The 16,812-nt window shown below is 35.0% G+C and overlaps 1 protein-coding gene across 1 annotated transcript in view; it reads right to left on the bottom strand.

Moving 5' to 3' along the window:
- AP-1-2beta (adaptor protein complex 1/2, beta subunit) overlaps positions 1 to 16,812 on the bottom strand; it is a 63,601-nt gene that overhangs the window by 46,421 nt on the left and 368 nt on the right. The gene's annotated exons all lie outside the window — the stretch shown is intronic.

Raw genomic sequence — 16,812 nt, 5'->3', positions numbered from 1 at the left:
ATACGTGCTACATGCCCTGCCCATCTCAAACGTCTGGATTTTATGTTCCTAATTATGTCAGGTGAATTATACAATGCGTGCAGCTCTGCGTTGTGTAACTTTCTCCATTCTCCTGTAACTTCATCCCTCTTAGCCCCAAATATTTTCCTAAGAACCTTACTCTCAAACGCCCTTAATCTCTGTTCCTCTCTCAAAGTGAGAGTCCAAGTTTCACAACCATACAGAACAACCGGTAATATAACTGTTTTATAAATTCTAACTTTCAGACTTTTTGACAGCAGACTAGATGACAAAAGCTTCTCAACCGAATAATAACAGGCATTTCCCATATTTATTCTGCGTTTAATTTCCTCCTGTGTGTCATTTAGATTTGTTTCTGTTGCTCCAAGATATTTGAATTTTTCCACCTCTTCGAAGGATAAATCTCCAATTTTTATAGTTCCATTTCGTACAATATTCTGGTCACGAGACATAATCATATACTTAGTCTTTTCGGGATTTACTTCCAACCCTATCGCTCTACTTGCTTCAACAAGAATTTCCGCGTTTTCCCTAAATGTTTGTGGATTTTCTCCTAACATATTCACGTCATCCGCATAGACAAGAAGCTGATGTAACCCGTTCAATTCCAAACCCTCTGTGTTATCCTGAACTTTCCTAATGGCATATTCTAGAGCGAAGTTAAAAAGTAAAGGTGATAGTGCATCTCCCTGCTTTAGCCCGCAGTGAATTGGAAAAGCATCAGATAGAAAATGGCCTATACGGACTCTGCTGTAAGTTTCACTAAGACACATTTTAATTAATCGAACTAGTTTCTTGGGAATACCAAACTACTACGACTATATATGCAGGGCATATCAAAAGTCCAGTAACACTTTCAATATTTTATTACACAAAAACTACTAATGATAGCACTTTCAAACACACGTCAGTTTAAAGTCAAACTCTCGAAGTTCGTTTTACACCTTACACGAATCAGTAGATGTCCAAACGATAATCAAACTCTTCCTTTTCAACATATCCTCTGTGACCATGGCGGCAGCTTCTCTTCTGGTTTTCAGTTCCTCTAAATCACGTGGCAAAGGTGGTACAAACACACGGTCCTTTAGGTACCCCCACAGAAAAAAAGTCACATGCAGTCATGTCGGGTGACCTTGGTGGCCATGTCATGAAACATCTGTCCCTTACTCCAGCAAGTCCTATCCAACGATCAGACATCTCTGTATTCAGGTAAGCACGAACTGCATTGTGGAAATGTGGCGGAGCCCCATCTTGCTGAAAGATGAAATCGTCATCGAGATCTTGTCTAAGTTGAGGCACCAACCATTGTTCCAACATGTCCAGATATGAATGTCCAGTCACAGTAGCCTCAATGAAGAAAGTCCGTACAGTTTTTGTTTTGACAACGCGCAGAAAACATTCACCTTTGGTGAATCACGCTCTGTGAGGTTTCTGTATACCCCAAACACGACAGTTGTGCTTGTTAATTTTCCTACTCGTATGGAATGTTGCTTCGTCGCTGAAAATTAAGCAGCTGAATAAGTCATCGTCGTCTGCTACGAGTTTTCTTGCCAGCTACAACAGGCAGCAAAGGTGAATGTTGGATAGGACGTATTGCTTCTATGCAGAAGTGCAGATTTTGCAATAAAAGAATATCAAAATCGTATAGGATGATGAGCACAGGTAGTGCAGTAAGAAGAAGTAACGGTAAAGTAACAGATACATTCCTTCAGTTGATAACCAGTTGGTCACTCTATAGTCTGCCCTATAGCAAACAAAGTTCTTATACCATTTACAATTCGCCAGGTCTTTCTGAGAAAAATAAAAGCCCCAGTCATAGCAATCAGCATCAGCACTACAACACTAAACTACAACAACAACAATAACAATCTGTTGTAGCGCGAAAATCCATGAAGGGCCAACACTGACAAGCCAATTGCTACCCCATGTCCACATGCCTCAGCAGAGGTGAACCATCATTGAACTAGTGCGGGGGTAACATATGGTCAGCATGATTCTCCCAGCTGAGTTGAATTTTTTTCCCCCATGATGTCTCACGCCAGTGCTCTTTCCATATCACTTGTCCAAGGTACAATGCCTTAGACCAAAGATTCTTTAAACTTTTTTTCTACAAGTACCACTAATTCAGTGTACTGAAGACTCATATACCACCTACCAGAAGAAATATAGGGAGTTACAATTACTTAAAATGCTTTCATAATTAAATTTATTATGTTTACGAATTACAAAATATGTTTTTAATGAGAAGCATGACCTTATTTTGATCACACTAGGTTTTTAATGCCAGAAACAGTTTTGAAAATTTTAATCTCAGATCACGCTCAATATTTATACTTATTCGCAAAAACACTAAAAAAGAAAACTGCCTTCATATAAATAAGTTGCCATGAAAGGCAAATAAAACTGTACCGCATTTGTAGCTAATGATAGGTACCTCCAGAAATCTATTCTCAAATAATGGCAGTGTTCCTGTATCTCAGCCACCATTTCAGGATTGAGATATATAATTTTCCTCAACAAATCTTTCAACACAAGGAAACATCGACATATTTTGTTTTTTTGGGATAATGAAAACAAAGAAGCCCAAAACATTCGTCACTATTTCCAACAACAGTACTGAGAAATTGACAGTTGTCCTAATTGCATACTAACTGGCGAGTGCTTGTGGCACACTTTCAACTGAAGCAATTAGTTATTTTTACAAATTTAAAGACATACCACCTATTAAAGTTCCAGTGGTACACATACCACAGTTTGAGAACCTCTGCCCTAGACTATGCAGTTATCACTGAATATCTCTAATATATCCAAAGTCTGAAGAAAGTCCATTTGTCGAAGAGTTTACATTCTACTACTGAGTAATTTTCTGTTTTTCAACAAAAGAAGGAGAAAGTTTCACGTTTATTTCAAAGAAACACTGAGGTAGGTACTCCATATGCATTACAAAGCACAATGATGAAAATACAGTAGTTTTAATTAAATAATATAAATATGATCAGTCATATTAAGACACATTAAAGTCACTGGAAATAATTTGTATATTTGAAACAAAATCAGTAAATAGAAGAAAGGTGCAATTTGTAAGATGGGCATAAAGATTTTTTTCCACTGCAAAAAAAAAGCCACTACTTTGTTCATAAATTGCATATCTCATACTGTATAGCTATTTCCCCTTTCCTTAACTACATTCAGCTGAAACCAATTCCTAAATATACATAATTTCATACATAGGCTAATTATTATATTTTACTGAACGGCAATTTTTCTCGTGGCATTAGAGAAGTCTTTACATACATTTTATGCATTTTTGTAATATAAAGATGTCAGTATTATATATTCTGATGACAGAGGTCTGCATTTCTAGTAACATTACAAATTTAAATTCATAACAATAACTTAACTTTTTTAAAATTATTATATGTATCAGTATTATACCTAATGCTCAGTATTTAACAACGAAGTTATTCTTGTTTCCCAATATTAAATAATTTAAGAACTTCAGCACAACATTTCGATGTTGGGCAAAGAGTTATAAAATGAGGGCACCCCACCCTCAGGAAAATAACAAATCACAGGAAAAGTGAAAGCATAGTCTAGTATATACAGTCACGCACCTCAATACGTAGTAAATATGCAATCATAGATAGTTGCTAACCACTGGGATCGCTACTATTTCCTCATTACAGACAATGCGAAATAGTACCTGCACAGTCTATTGATCCTAGCACCCTCACAACTCAAACTTCGTGACTGTATACTAGACCGTGGTGAAAGTCTATGTTGAAAGAGAACGAGCAATATGACACAAAATAGTAGCCTATTCTTATGCTAATTAATTTAACTGCAAAAAAACTGACAACAAAGTGAAACAAACAGCAAAAGCTTTCCAAGGACCTACACAGAATTGTTGCTGATGATACTTCAAGAAAGCCTTTCCTCTTCAATACTCATCATGGAATAGAATATGGTATTTAAAATTTGGAAACTATCGTATTTACTCGCATATTTTTCGCACTTTTTTTGGACAAAAAAATCGTCTTGAAGTAGGGGTGCGTAAATTGTACGGGGAATTAAAAAATACACTAGAATAATTATTTGTATTGTAATGTACTTATATATAATGTAGCCATATCAAATCATCATCATCATCCTTCACGAATTAGCCCTCTGAAGACCTGTTTCAGCCCCATCTAGCATTCTTCTAAAATGTCTTCCTGGTCGACGATGTCCTCTAGGTTTATACTGAGATTCTTGAATTTTCCATACTTCTTACATGATCTAGCCAATTTAATTTATATCTGCTGATTTTTTCTTCTACTGACTTTACTTCTAATTGTTCTAAAATTTCTTCATTCCTTTTTCGGTCTAAAAGAGTATATCCTGCTGTCCTGAAAAATTTCATTTCCGTTGCTTTGTTCTGTTCATGTCTTTTTTCTTTAATGTCCAAATCTCGCTTCCGTATAAAAGGGAGGGTAATGCTAGTGTATTATATATTTTTATTCTTGTAGATTTTTATACTAATTTAGCTTATAATGTATTGTTTATTATTCCTAGAATTTGTGTAAATTTGGCAATTTTCTTGTTCACATCTTTTTCATTTTGATAAGATATTTCACAACCCAGATAATTGAAATTTTATACTTGTTCGAGGCATTGGTTATTGTGTATTATCTTACTTCTAACTGGGTCTTGTCCTAAAAAATGCCATTACTTTTGATTTTTGTGCTGAAATTTCGATCCCAAAATCTGTTAATATTTTATTTAATGTATATAATCCTCTTTGTAAATTATCCTCTGAATTGGAAATTATGACTTGATCATCGGCATAGAGTAAGGTATTTAATGTTAGAGCACTGGTTATTTTGATTCCTGATGTGTAGATTTGGTTCCATTTTAAAATAATTTCATTTATATAAATATTAAATAAAGTTGGATAAGTAAGTAAATACAATATTAAAAATCTTCGAAAACGGAACACAACTTTGGCGAAATCAAGGTTGAGTGAAAAACGAATAAGAATACAGCAACATTTGGTTCTATCATAATTTTACAGTGATCGGTCAGGTTGGGGGGGGGGGGGGATGACTTTTATGCATGTGATGACATACAAACAATCCATTGTCACAACTCTAGAACAGTCACGGGATGTACTGAGGCATGTGGCGAGCCGTAATGTCGTTGTATTTTTTTACCATCATAATTGGCCAAGTGGCTAAACTTTGCAAATTAAAAAAAAAAAAAAAAAGGAAGAAAAATGCTTAAAAATTGGGGTGCGTAAATTATGTGACGGCGAAAATTACGCGAGCAAATACGGCATATTCGCAGTAATTACTGAATAGATAAACAGGTTACTGTCACACACATCACCAGGAAATATATTTATGCACATATACGATATTTCAATAAAATAATATAACTTAGTCCTCAAACAAGTGGCGTATGCAGAATTTTGTCAAGGGGGAGGAGGTATTATTAAAATTGTTTACAATTTACATTATCGGTATTTCAAATTTTATGTACCGGTATTATTATTATTATTATTATTATTATTATTATATTACGGTACCGGTTTATTTATTAATATTATATTCATGAATATCGTCATAAAATCTTTGAAACATAATACTTTCACAGCCATCCAATTTTTAACAAATTTTAACTTGGGCTTCTATTTAATTTTTTACAACAAAAAAATGCTTGTGTCACTATTACACTTACACAATAATCATTCATAGGCTATATAATATTTAATCAACAGTTATTTGCATATGATAGGTAAGACACATTACAGTACGTAACAGAAAAATCCAAGGAAACAAAATATGTTGTTGTTGTTTAGTTGTCCAAAGACAGGTCTCAACCTCACAAGTGATACCAACAAGGCACCACTTATGAGGCAACTATGCCACGAGATAATGGGGTAGGGTGGTCAGTTCCTTTCTCCCTTCATTGCACACATCTTCAACTAGTACATATTACACTAGTCAGACTTCAGATGCACACAAACAATTGTTCTTCCTGTGACACATATCGTCAAGTGCCTGATAATAGATGTGCATATGAGCCATTCAGAGCAGAAGTGGTGTAAGTCAAGAATGGGTAATGAGGGATGAAGTAAACATTCTGTAAAATAAAGCGCAAAGTAGCAATTAATATTCACTTTATTTGAACTATTAGTAGTCAGTGGATAGCACGAAGGGCATATTAATTGCTTCTTTGCGCTGTATTTTACAGAATTTTTACTTTAAACCTCATTATCCAATTTTGACTTACACCGCTTTTGCTCTGAACGGCTCATATCATCCAGAACCTCAATCAGAGGGTCAATAAAATATATTGAAATAAATGTAATTAAATACAATAATGGAACATGGAACTAATGAAGAATGAAACTGGCATGATGAATATATTGAAGGAGTAGGAGGACTATGCTTTATGTCGATGTAGATTTTGTTACTCTGACAGTGAAAAATTAGAGAAGGAAAAGGATTATGGATTTAAAAAAAAACTCAAATCTAAATATCCCTCTTTTTTTTTCTAAGTTCAAGGGGAGGTTCTAACGCTGTAACCCCTCCCTTACATACGCCCCTGCCTCAAACTATAAACGAGATCTTAAAATTCATATCAGCCACACAAAGTCTAATAGTTCCTGGTAACTGAAAGTACGTAATATAAGGGTTCATAGAGTCTATTCAATAGACACAGAAAGAAAAATAATTATGCAGGTTATGATGTAATACAGCACTTTCCCTCTTACCTCAATTGGAAGTGATGCTGGTACCTGATTACTAGAGACCGAATGAATATACTAGTCAGTATACAACATCACACTACTTAGAACAATCACCACGAGTACGAGCAACAGGGCCTCATCTGACAATGAAACTGTGCATTTTAACTTTATCTATACTAATACTACAATACTTTGGAGCAACAAATTCTGATACTTCAACACAGCGAAATGTAAACAAACAACGTACTAGAATTTCAAGCAGTGCAAATGGTCGTAATCGGTTAAACAATAATTCACAATTTCGACAAGCAGTGCCCGTACCACCAACACCACCAACGCCATTGCCACCACCAGTGCCAGAAATTCCGCCACCTGCTACTCAAATGCCGCAGATGCCAATTCTGCCACCTTCTACTCAACTGCCGCAAACACCAATTGAAAACAATGTGAATTGTTCTCAAACTGTTGATGTAACATCGGGTAACATACCACAATACCAATTCGTAGTGGGAGCACAAAATCTTTCCGCTTTACATTGTGTGATAACGATATTTGGACAACGTGGAAGACGGCTTGGACTGCAGTTCACCGAGGCAGACATCCAGCCAGGACTATTTGACTGCGACTTCGACTCTGTTCAAGTGTACAGCTTATCTACTGGGAAGCTAATATTTAAGGATAAGTAAGTATATAATAACCTCACTATTTCATCCAATTACGAACATTCTTTCAACCAGAAAAATATTATTTTCAGACATGTGCGGGTTTTTTTAGGAAAACGACGAAATGTCATGGGGAATATAAAATTCCTTTAGTGTTTCATAATCCTCCGACTGAGGTTCTGGCTGATATGTACATCTATTATCAGGCAGTACATCTCACTTAACGATATGTGTCAGAGGAAGAACAATTGCCACCAGTGTGGCTCAGTCAGTTAAGGTGCTTGCCTGTCAGTCTGTAGTTGTGCTTCGGCTCGGGTTCGATCCCCTTGGGCGGATACCTGGTTGAGTTTTTTCCGAGGTTTTTTCCAACAGTAAGGTGAATGCCAGGTAATCTATGGCGAATCCTCGGCCTCATCTCGTCATCACTAACCTCATCGATGCTAAATAACCTCGTAGTTGATACAACATCGTTAAATAACCAACTTAAAAAAGAGCAATTGTTTGTATGCATCTGAAGTCTGACTAACAGTGTAATATGTAGCTAGTCGGCTATGTATGCGATGGAGGGGGAAAGGAACTGGCCACCCCACCCCATTACCTCCTGGCATAGTTGCCTCATAAGTGGTGCCTTCTTGGTATCACTTGTGAGGTTCAGACCTGTCTTCGAACAGTTGACTAAACAACAATAGTGTTTCACAACAAACATTTTTAATTTTTAACATTTTCTTGAATATTTAAAAGCATGTTAAGACAACAAAGTTCTCAATTATTGCACACGAGAATTATTTCTACTGTCGACAGAAAATATTCACTGGTCCTACTATCATTTGCTGGATAAAAAATTTCAATTTCAAAGCCTTATGGCAAAAATAATGATGAAACCTATGTTAATATGAAAGAACTGAATGAATTTGTGAGCTGTACATAACATTTCTCTCGTGTCACATGAAATTCAAACACTTGTGGCATTCTATTAAGTGATCTCAGTCATGATCTGACTCATAAATTACAGTGTGTCCATAATGCCTGTGTTCGGTTTATATGTAATATCCGTCTCTATGATCATATCTCATCGTCTTTCAATGAACTGTCTTGGCTCCAGCTGGCTGACAGTCGCAGTTTGCAATGCCTTTCTCTTCTCTATCAGATTTTGCATACATCAACCCCTGAATACCTTCTATCACGATTTCATAATCTGTCCATACATCATAATCTGTATACCTGGTTACAACACGATACTCTATTGTCAGTCCCTCTCCACAGAACTTCCGAGTATTCTTCGTCTTTTACAATAGACACTATCCGCTCTTGGAATTCATTACCTGCAGATGTTAGGGGCTGCCCGACCTTAACGCTTTCAAGTCCAAAGTGAAACATCTTATTTTAGAATGCACAGTGTCCCAGGGTACACATATTATAATTCACAACTGTAACTAGTTTATTCTTCTTCTTCTTCTTCTTCGGCACTACGGCCCTTGTAGTCTAGCCTTGGCCTCCCTTAGGATCTTGGTCCATTCCTGTCCAACCAGAGCCTTCTTCCTCCATCTTCTCACGCCTAGAGTCCTTAAATCGTCCTCCACTCCATCCAACCATCTTAGTTTCTGTCTGCCAATATTGCGCCTGCCTTCTGGTTTTGTGTTTAGAATCTTTTTTGGTATTCTCTGATCATTCATCCTGATTACATGTCCTAACCATTCCAACCTACAGGCTTTGATTTCAGCAACAATATCTGGAGATTTATATTGAGTTTTCAGTTCTGTATTATATCTAATCCTCCAGTGCCCATTCTCATATTTAGGACCATAGATTTTCCTTAGAATTTTCCTTTCCCATGTCATAAGTTGTTGTTCCATTTTCTTCGACAGAGTCCAAGTTTCACTGCCATAAAGCACAATTGGTCTTACGATTGTTTTATATAATATAAGTTTTGCTTTTTTACTTATGCATTTTGCTCTCAAAGTTTTGTTAAGGGCTCTCAGGCATCTATTTCCCCCAGCAATTTTTTGCCTCATATCCGCATCTGCAGTGTTTTCTTGGGTAATTAGAACTCCTAAATATTTAAAAGAATCTACTTCCTCATATTTCTGTCCATTTATTATAATATCTTTAACTAGTTTATTAAGTAATCATATAATTTAATTTGTCATCTAGTTTAAGTACTTAAGTTCGATAATCTTCTGGCTTATGGATATTTTTCTGTTTCGATTTTGTCTTAGGTTGGTTTTCGGAATCCCCAAGGTAATGATCAATAGGGACAGACAGGGGCAGTATACCTATAACTATCTTTTGCAGGCCTATTAACATTTTAAATTATCATGCATTTCCTTTTTATCCTCTGGTTGAGTGGAAGAGAAGGCCTCACGGCCTTAACTCTGCCAGAAAGAATAAAACATTATTATAATAATAATAATAATTATTATTATTATTATTATTATTATTATTATGAAAATAGTTAATACTGAGACAATATATAGGCCTGTTTTATGTGAAGACAGAAATGTTCTCTTCTTAGAATCCTACTTACAACGTAGGGGCATAAGCAAGGGAGGAGGTTACCGGGTTTGAACCCCCCTCCCCTCCCCTTTAACTTAAAAAAGTGCATATATTTCAATAAATTTTATTGTTTCCATGCATTCTCCTGTTACGTAAAATAAAGTGTCTTACCTAACATTTCGTCGTTGTTCCTGCAATAACTCCTATGTGACATATTTATCGATTTTCAGATTTTTGCTCTATTAAATAACTTAAATAGTGATACAGCAAATAATAAAATCTCCTATATGTAATGAATTTAAATACTATTATAGTCACAATCATGCCATGGTATGAAAGAAAAATTTCACAACCTCGAGCGGGAATCGAACCTGCGACTTCCTGTTCTCCGGTCAGGCGCTCTACCACTGAGCTATCGAGTTCGTAGAGCGCCTGACCGGAGAACAGGAAGTCGCAGGTTCGATTCCCGCTCGAGGTTGTGAAATTTTTCTTTCATACCATGGCATGCTTGTGACTATAATAGTATTTAAATTCATTAATATGTCACATCAACGGACGTGTATACATCACCAAACATCGTAAGATGAAGATTACTCCTATATGTAATTATTTTTCTTTCTTTCGAAAATGTAAGAATTCACAATCCCCTATGTACGGCTGCCATAGGATGAATAAATGTGTTTTTTCCTTCTACTGAAAAATTGTATATTTTGCACATAGGAGTTATTGCAGGAACAACAACGATATACAAAAAATAACTGTTGACTAAATTTTATATATATATATATATATATATATATATATATATATATATATATATTTTATTTATTTATTTATTGTGTTATATGAGTATTATGTAAGTGACACAAACATTTTTTATTATAAAAATTAAACAGACGTTAAAACTTGTTAAAAATTGGATGGTTGTGAAAAAATTACGTTTCAAAGATTTTATAAGGATATTCAGGAATCTGTTATATTAGAACATAGTATAATTTATTAATAAATATACCGTAACATAATAATAATAATAATAATAATAATAATAATAATAATAATAATAATAATAATAATAATAATAATAATAATACACAAGATTTAAAATACCAATAATATAAATTGTAAACAATTTTAATGACCCCCCGCTCCTCCTTGACAAAATTCTACGTACGCCACTGTTACAATGCAACAAATTTAAAGGCTACTCAACATGATACATAATAGTTGCTAACTAATATAGAGTTACAGAGTATAGACATATGGATATAATCTATTTTAAATAGCTTACATTTATGTGCAGAAACTAAGGAAACTCACAAAACCTCAGAATTATTACATCAGTCAGTTACTCTTCTCAACACCAACAATTTTTATAGTCGCAAAATACACTACATGAAAAAAAAATCAAGTTTTTATCCAAGTTAAAATTTCGTCGAGTGTAAAACAAACTGCTGATTACTAACAACAAATGCACCATACAAAAAAAACGGGTCCACCAATGGAGTGTCAGTCAAATGCGAGACTGCAAGATTGAGCAAAATATTGCAACAGCGATAGTGGAGTAAAATTAAATACAAACTTACAAAAAAAAAATCGAGCAATGGGTAGGACTCGAACACAGTAACCAGTACCGATACTATTATCTAAATTAAAAACGGATAAAGGCAGAACAGGGTTAAGTTCATTCTAAACAAATGGGAGAAACAACATTAATCAGAATGATAAAGATAGTTTGATGCAAAATTTCATGGCCCCTACGAAGATACCTCTAAGCCAATTATTTTTTCTTTCCATGAGTGCACATACAGAAAAAGAAATTGTTATGGCAGAACAAGGGAAAACTTTAGACATAAACGTCCTGGCCAACCAGGCTGCATAGAAAAACAATACTAAATTTAGTGAATAGGTTTAATGAAACAGGTTCTGTGAATGATGTGATGTGAATTAGTGGCCTATCACACAAAATGGACTACACTTACAGCAGCTACGGTATGGAGGGTGAGTACTGAAAGTTATAAATATAACATAAAACGCAAGTTCTAATCCAGTGAGTTTGCAGATGCAAGCAGCAGCGTTAGCAAGGGGGGACCTGCTACTGGACAGTCGACAAAAACACTAGGAACGTTCCGTGAGACTCTCTGTATTATACATGGAATTTAGAAAATTTATTTCCTCAATTATACAATTTGTGACAAAAAACACACTTTCAAGACAGCCTAAACTTATTTTTATATTTTTAACTCTTCTTTCAATTCTGTGTATCGGTATGTTAAGTGTTTTTATGCTCGACCATGCCGAAATGTAGTAATTATACACCTGGTAGTAGCCCTTTAATGCACCTCATTAAAGTACACCTATTCATTATAATTAAGTTGTTCAGCCAATGAGAAATCACCATTATACCATTATAAAACCGCAAGTATCGATTATTCTCGGATATGCAATCAAAAGACAATTAGCGAAAAGTCACGGAGGCTGGAAATCCAATACTGTCGCAGAAGGTTATGTTCTGTTACTATAATAATTAGCGTTAATTGTAAATAATATTCAAATAAATTCAATCTGGCATGTCGTTTTTCAATTCTAAATCAATTTCCAGGTTTTATCAAGACTAATGTTCATGTTATTCTCTAGATTATATCAAGGTCAATGACTTTCGTGCCTCGGAAAAATCAATACTTTCGCGTCTGCGCACATCTCACAATTCAGGTCAGTTCCGCTCCTCATATACATAACCATAACATGAATACTTACGAATAATTTCAAGTTAGAAATATGGTCGAGCATAAAAAGTCGTATGAAACTTGCCTATAATGGTAATTAAGACGCTCGTATGAAAATTATGAAATTCGCTTGCGCTCGTTTCATAAACAAACATACTCGCGTCTTAATTACTACCATTATAGGCTCGTTGCATAATGTACTATTTTGTGATTATATCACAATTATTTCACAGAATTTTTTTTCTAAATTAACGTGTTACTCCTCTGGTATCTTTATAAGGTGCATTTAAAAGTTCGTGCGCCAAACAGATCGGCAAAAATGGAAATGGAGCTTCTTGGGAATCAGCTTCAGCATTTTCGATTATGAAAAAAATGAGTGGCACTATTTAAACATGGTCGAGAAAGTGTGGAAGATGATAGATGGTACCCAGTAACAGCAACAAGTGAAAAAATCGTAGAAAACAAATCCACGAAATGGTGTTGAATGATCGTCAACTGAAAATGTGAGAAATTAGTTTAGTGAGATTGTGCTTATCTCAACTGAACAGGTGTGCCACATCTTAGAGGGACTGTTTGGCTCGATTCGAGAAAAATACGTCCGACTTTTTGAGGAGGTTTGCGACTACTGATGATACCTGGATCTGCTAATTACATACCACAGACAAAACAGCAGTCAAAACAATGGAAGAACAGTGATTCTCCACTTCAAACGAAAGCAAAAGCTGCTCAATTGGCTGGGAAAGTCATGGCATCCATGTTCTAGAATTCTGAGAGGATAATCATGATACACTATCTAGCAAAGGGGAGAACATTAACCGGAAAATATTATTCAGATCACCTGCAGCAACTGAAAGAAAAAATTCGCGAGAAGAGGCTGGGTATGGCCAAGAAGAAAGTGTTGTTTCATTACAACAAAGCACTTACTCAAACGTCTGCAATCGTGGTTGTTAAACTACATGAACTTTAGTTCGAATCAGTGCCGCACATTCCCCCCCACCCCACTCACCAGATCTCAGTGCGGTCCAGTCACTAGCGGTGAACAGAGTTGGTGCTGCTGTTCCACATACATTGTCCAGTTGTCCCTAAATTTCTTATTTAACATATTAAATAAAAATTCAAATTTTTATAACCAATATTTCATACTTTTCGTTCACTCCCATGCTAAACTTGACGTCCAGTCCTGGAGAGTAGTTCTTGTACACGGCTCCAACAGGTAGAATGCTCTTTTCCTACCTTCCCTAATGATGTATTTCCAATATATTAGATATCTACCGTACCTATAACATGGTGCAAATACCCAAAAACCTCGCAACATACTGAACACTGTGAAAGTTTCAAATGATACTTTAAGTTGTTTCGTTCTTATTACATATTTTATTTATTACTATGTCCAGTACAGCTCATGCATTTTGCCAAGACACTCGCGATGTGCAGTACGGGAACAATGTTTCTGTGGAGGGGGTAAGAGTAGAAGGGAAGGTCGGGTGTGTGTCTACAGAGTTTAAGGCAAAGACTAATCCATTCCCCTATAATTCGTACATAAACTCATCCGATCTCGTGTGCAGCTCTGTAGGAAGAGTGGGGGAGTATCTGGACATAATGCATGCACTGTAAAAAGTCACTCTTTCCCATAATTATATGCGATAATGATAAAGCATCTATACGACCTACTGAGTCCAGAAGGTTCATTGGGTAAATCAAGAAAATAAAATAAAAGCTGTTGGACATACAGTACTTCACGGTATTGTTTCAATAAATGTTAAGTGACAGCCCAGATCACATATATAATAGATTGCTCAGCCTTATAGGCTTTGACGGCAACCATTTTTATCAATTTCACTATGCTGCCATCTAGCTATTGCATAAGAAGTTACGTTATAACTCTGATTTAAATTATACGTCATATTAAAAGACTGGATGGAATACAAAGATCAGTATGTAGGACAATCACGGGAGCAGACTATATTATCAGTAACTCTCAACTATATGAGTCACTAAATATAATGTTATTTAGTGATTATATTCAAAATGCCAGAACCAAATTTATAAAATCTGTAAAAATACATCCAAATCCATTGCTCAATAATTTGGTACTTTCTCGTGTTTAATGAATGAGTGATTTCTTGTAAAACACTTCACTCTTGGTGAGTGTTTGAATGTAAATTGTATTTTTTATACTAAATCATGTACTATGTTACATACATCTTGTAAAAGGCATGGGTTCATTTTGCGACCTTGTACTTAAATAAATATACATTTCTGAAAAAATAAAATAAAATAAATAAATAAATTCATGGAGCAACTGTACTTCCATCTAGTGATTGTTCTCAATCAACAGTGGCGATCCTGGTGGTTGTTCTCTTCCACATTTACCGATTTCAACACGGGTATGGCTAATCTGTTATGTGATCAAGACTAACACTCAAATGATATCATTCATCTCGAATGTTCTGGAAGAAAAGGTGTTTATGGCTACTTCCTGGCTGTCAGTTAAAGCTTATTCACACTTTTAAAGAACAATGCTGTAATATTTCGTCTTGTGTAGTCTATGTACTTTAAAAGATAAAGATAAGTAGCCTACTAAAACATACTACAAAGCGAAAGCCCTTCTCAGTTATTTTGAAACTATTAGCCTGTAACACCTACTTCTAATTGTTGAATATATATATATATATATATATATATATATATATATATATATATATATAAGATAAATTCCTTAACATCGTGATGCATTGAAATGTTACATAACCTGTATCTTTAATGTTTTTAACTCATGCCTTTTTACAAAAAATTTCCGATTGCCTGTTAATTATATGCCTCATAAATACAGACAGGCCTATGGTAAATTTCTGTGAACCATTAAGAAAACTTTCGGTGACGCATACAGTCTAGTCAGCAAATCATGAATTCTACTCTCAGATCTGAGAGAACATTGTTGTCACAAATAAATAATCCTACAGCACTATGCTATATGTAAGAATAAGTTATTAGCACAAAAACAAACAACAGAAAGATACTTCTCCCTTGATATTATGTTAGGTACCTTAAATTTGTTTACCAATAATTACAAAAAAAAAAAAAAAAACTTTTTATTCATTAAGAAGTCTTAAAAAGATGACAAACTTCTATTCGCTCTCGCATGAATGTGCATTAATATTTCTGAAGGAATGTACTGTGACGTTATAATTGCAATGAGAATTGCAGGTTTCTCTCATTTATAACAAATTCTAGCGAAGAAATTAAATAGATAGTATGGTTTACATGTATTTAAGTTTCACATAAAAGTAATTTGAGACATAAGTACTTAAATGCAATATTTCTAATTACAGATTCTGCAATCTTAGCCATCCATCGCAAGAAATCATCACTGAAAATAATGCTGCTGTTCTAACTTTCAATTCTATAAATCTACAGAGACCACAAGGATTCAAGGTACAGATACGATCTGTGAATCTGGACACCCACGAAAATGAAACTACAACTGAAACGCATTATGGCTATGGTAACGGTGACTATACAAGTTATGGTTATGGCACTAGTTCTCACACTGGTTATTATACAGACTACAATAGGCCTACACATTACAGGCCTACTGATTACAATACTCCTATACCAAATGGCTATCCGAACAGATTTACTACTGATTACAATACTCCTATACCAAATGGCTATCCGAACAGATTTACTAATTATACCAATTATGGTCCTCCTTCTTACACATACCCAAACCCAAAAAATATATCTACTGGTTATGGTGTACCTCCCAACCCCAACACACACTACTATGCACCACCTAAAATCAATTACAAAAATGGAAATGACTGCGACAAAGAACCATGGAAAATTACTGACAGATCAGAAAATAATTACGGGGGTAAATATCCTCCTAAGTCACATTATAATAATGACTTCTATACATGGTTAACCACTGCAACTAAAGGAAGCAAATGGTCAAAAGAAATGTACAACACTCCACAGAGTGGTTATTCAATCACTCACTCCAAGTAGCCTTTCCTTAATAACCTCACTGGAAACGTATGAATCTCAAATGAATAATAAGCACTTAATGAAATCATCATAACTTCATTATACCTTCAAAGTTGTCTACATCGTCAATTTTCGTTTCATATTGAATGAATTCAAGACTCAAATTAACATATTATATATTCATATCTAC

Source organism: Periplaneta americana, chromosome 6, assembly GCF_040183065.1.
Source record: "Periplaneta americana isolate PAMFEO1 chromosome 6, P.americana_PAMFEO1_priV1, whole genome shotgun sequence".
Taxonomy (NCBI): domain Eukaryota; kingdom Metazoa; phylum Arthropoda; class Insecta; order Blattodea; family Blattidae; genus Periplaneta; species Periplaneta americana.
Note: the sequence above shows the minus strand (reverse complement) of the source record. Positions and strands in the feature narration are given on the sequence as shown.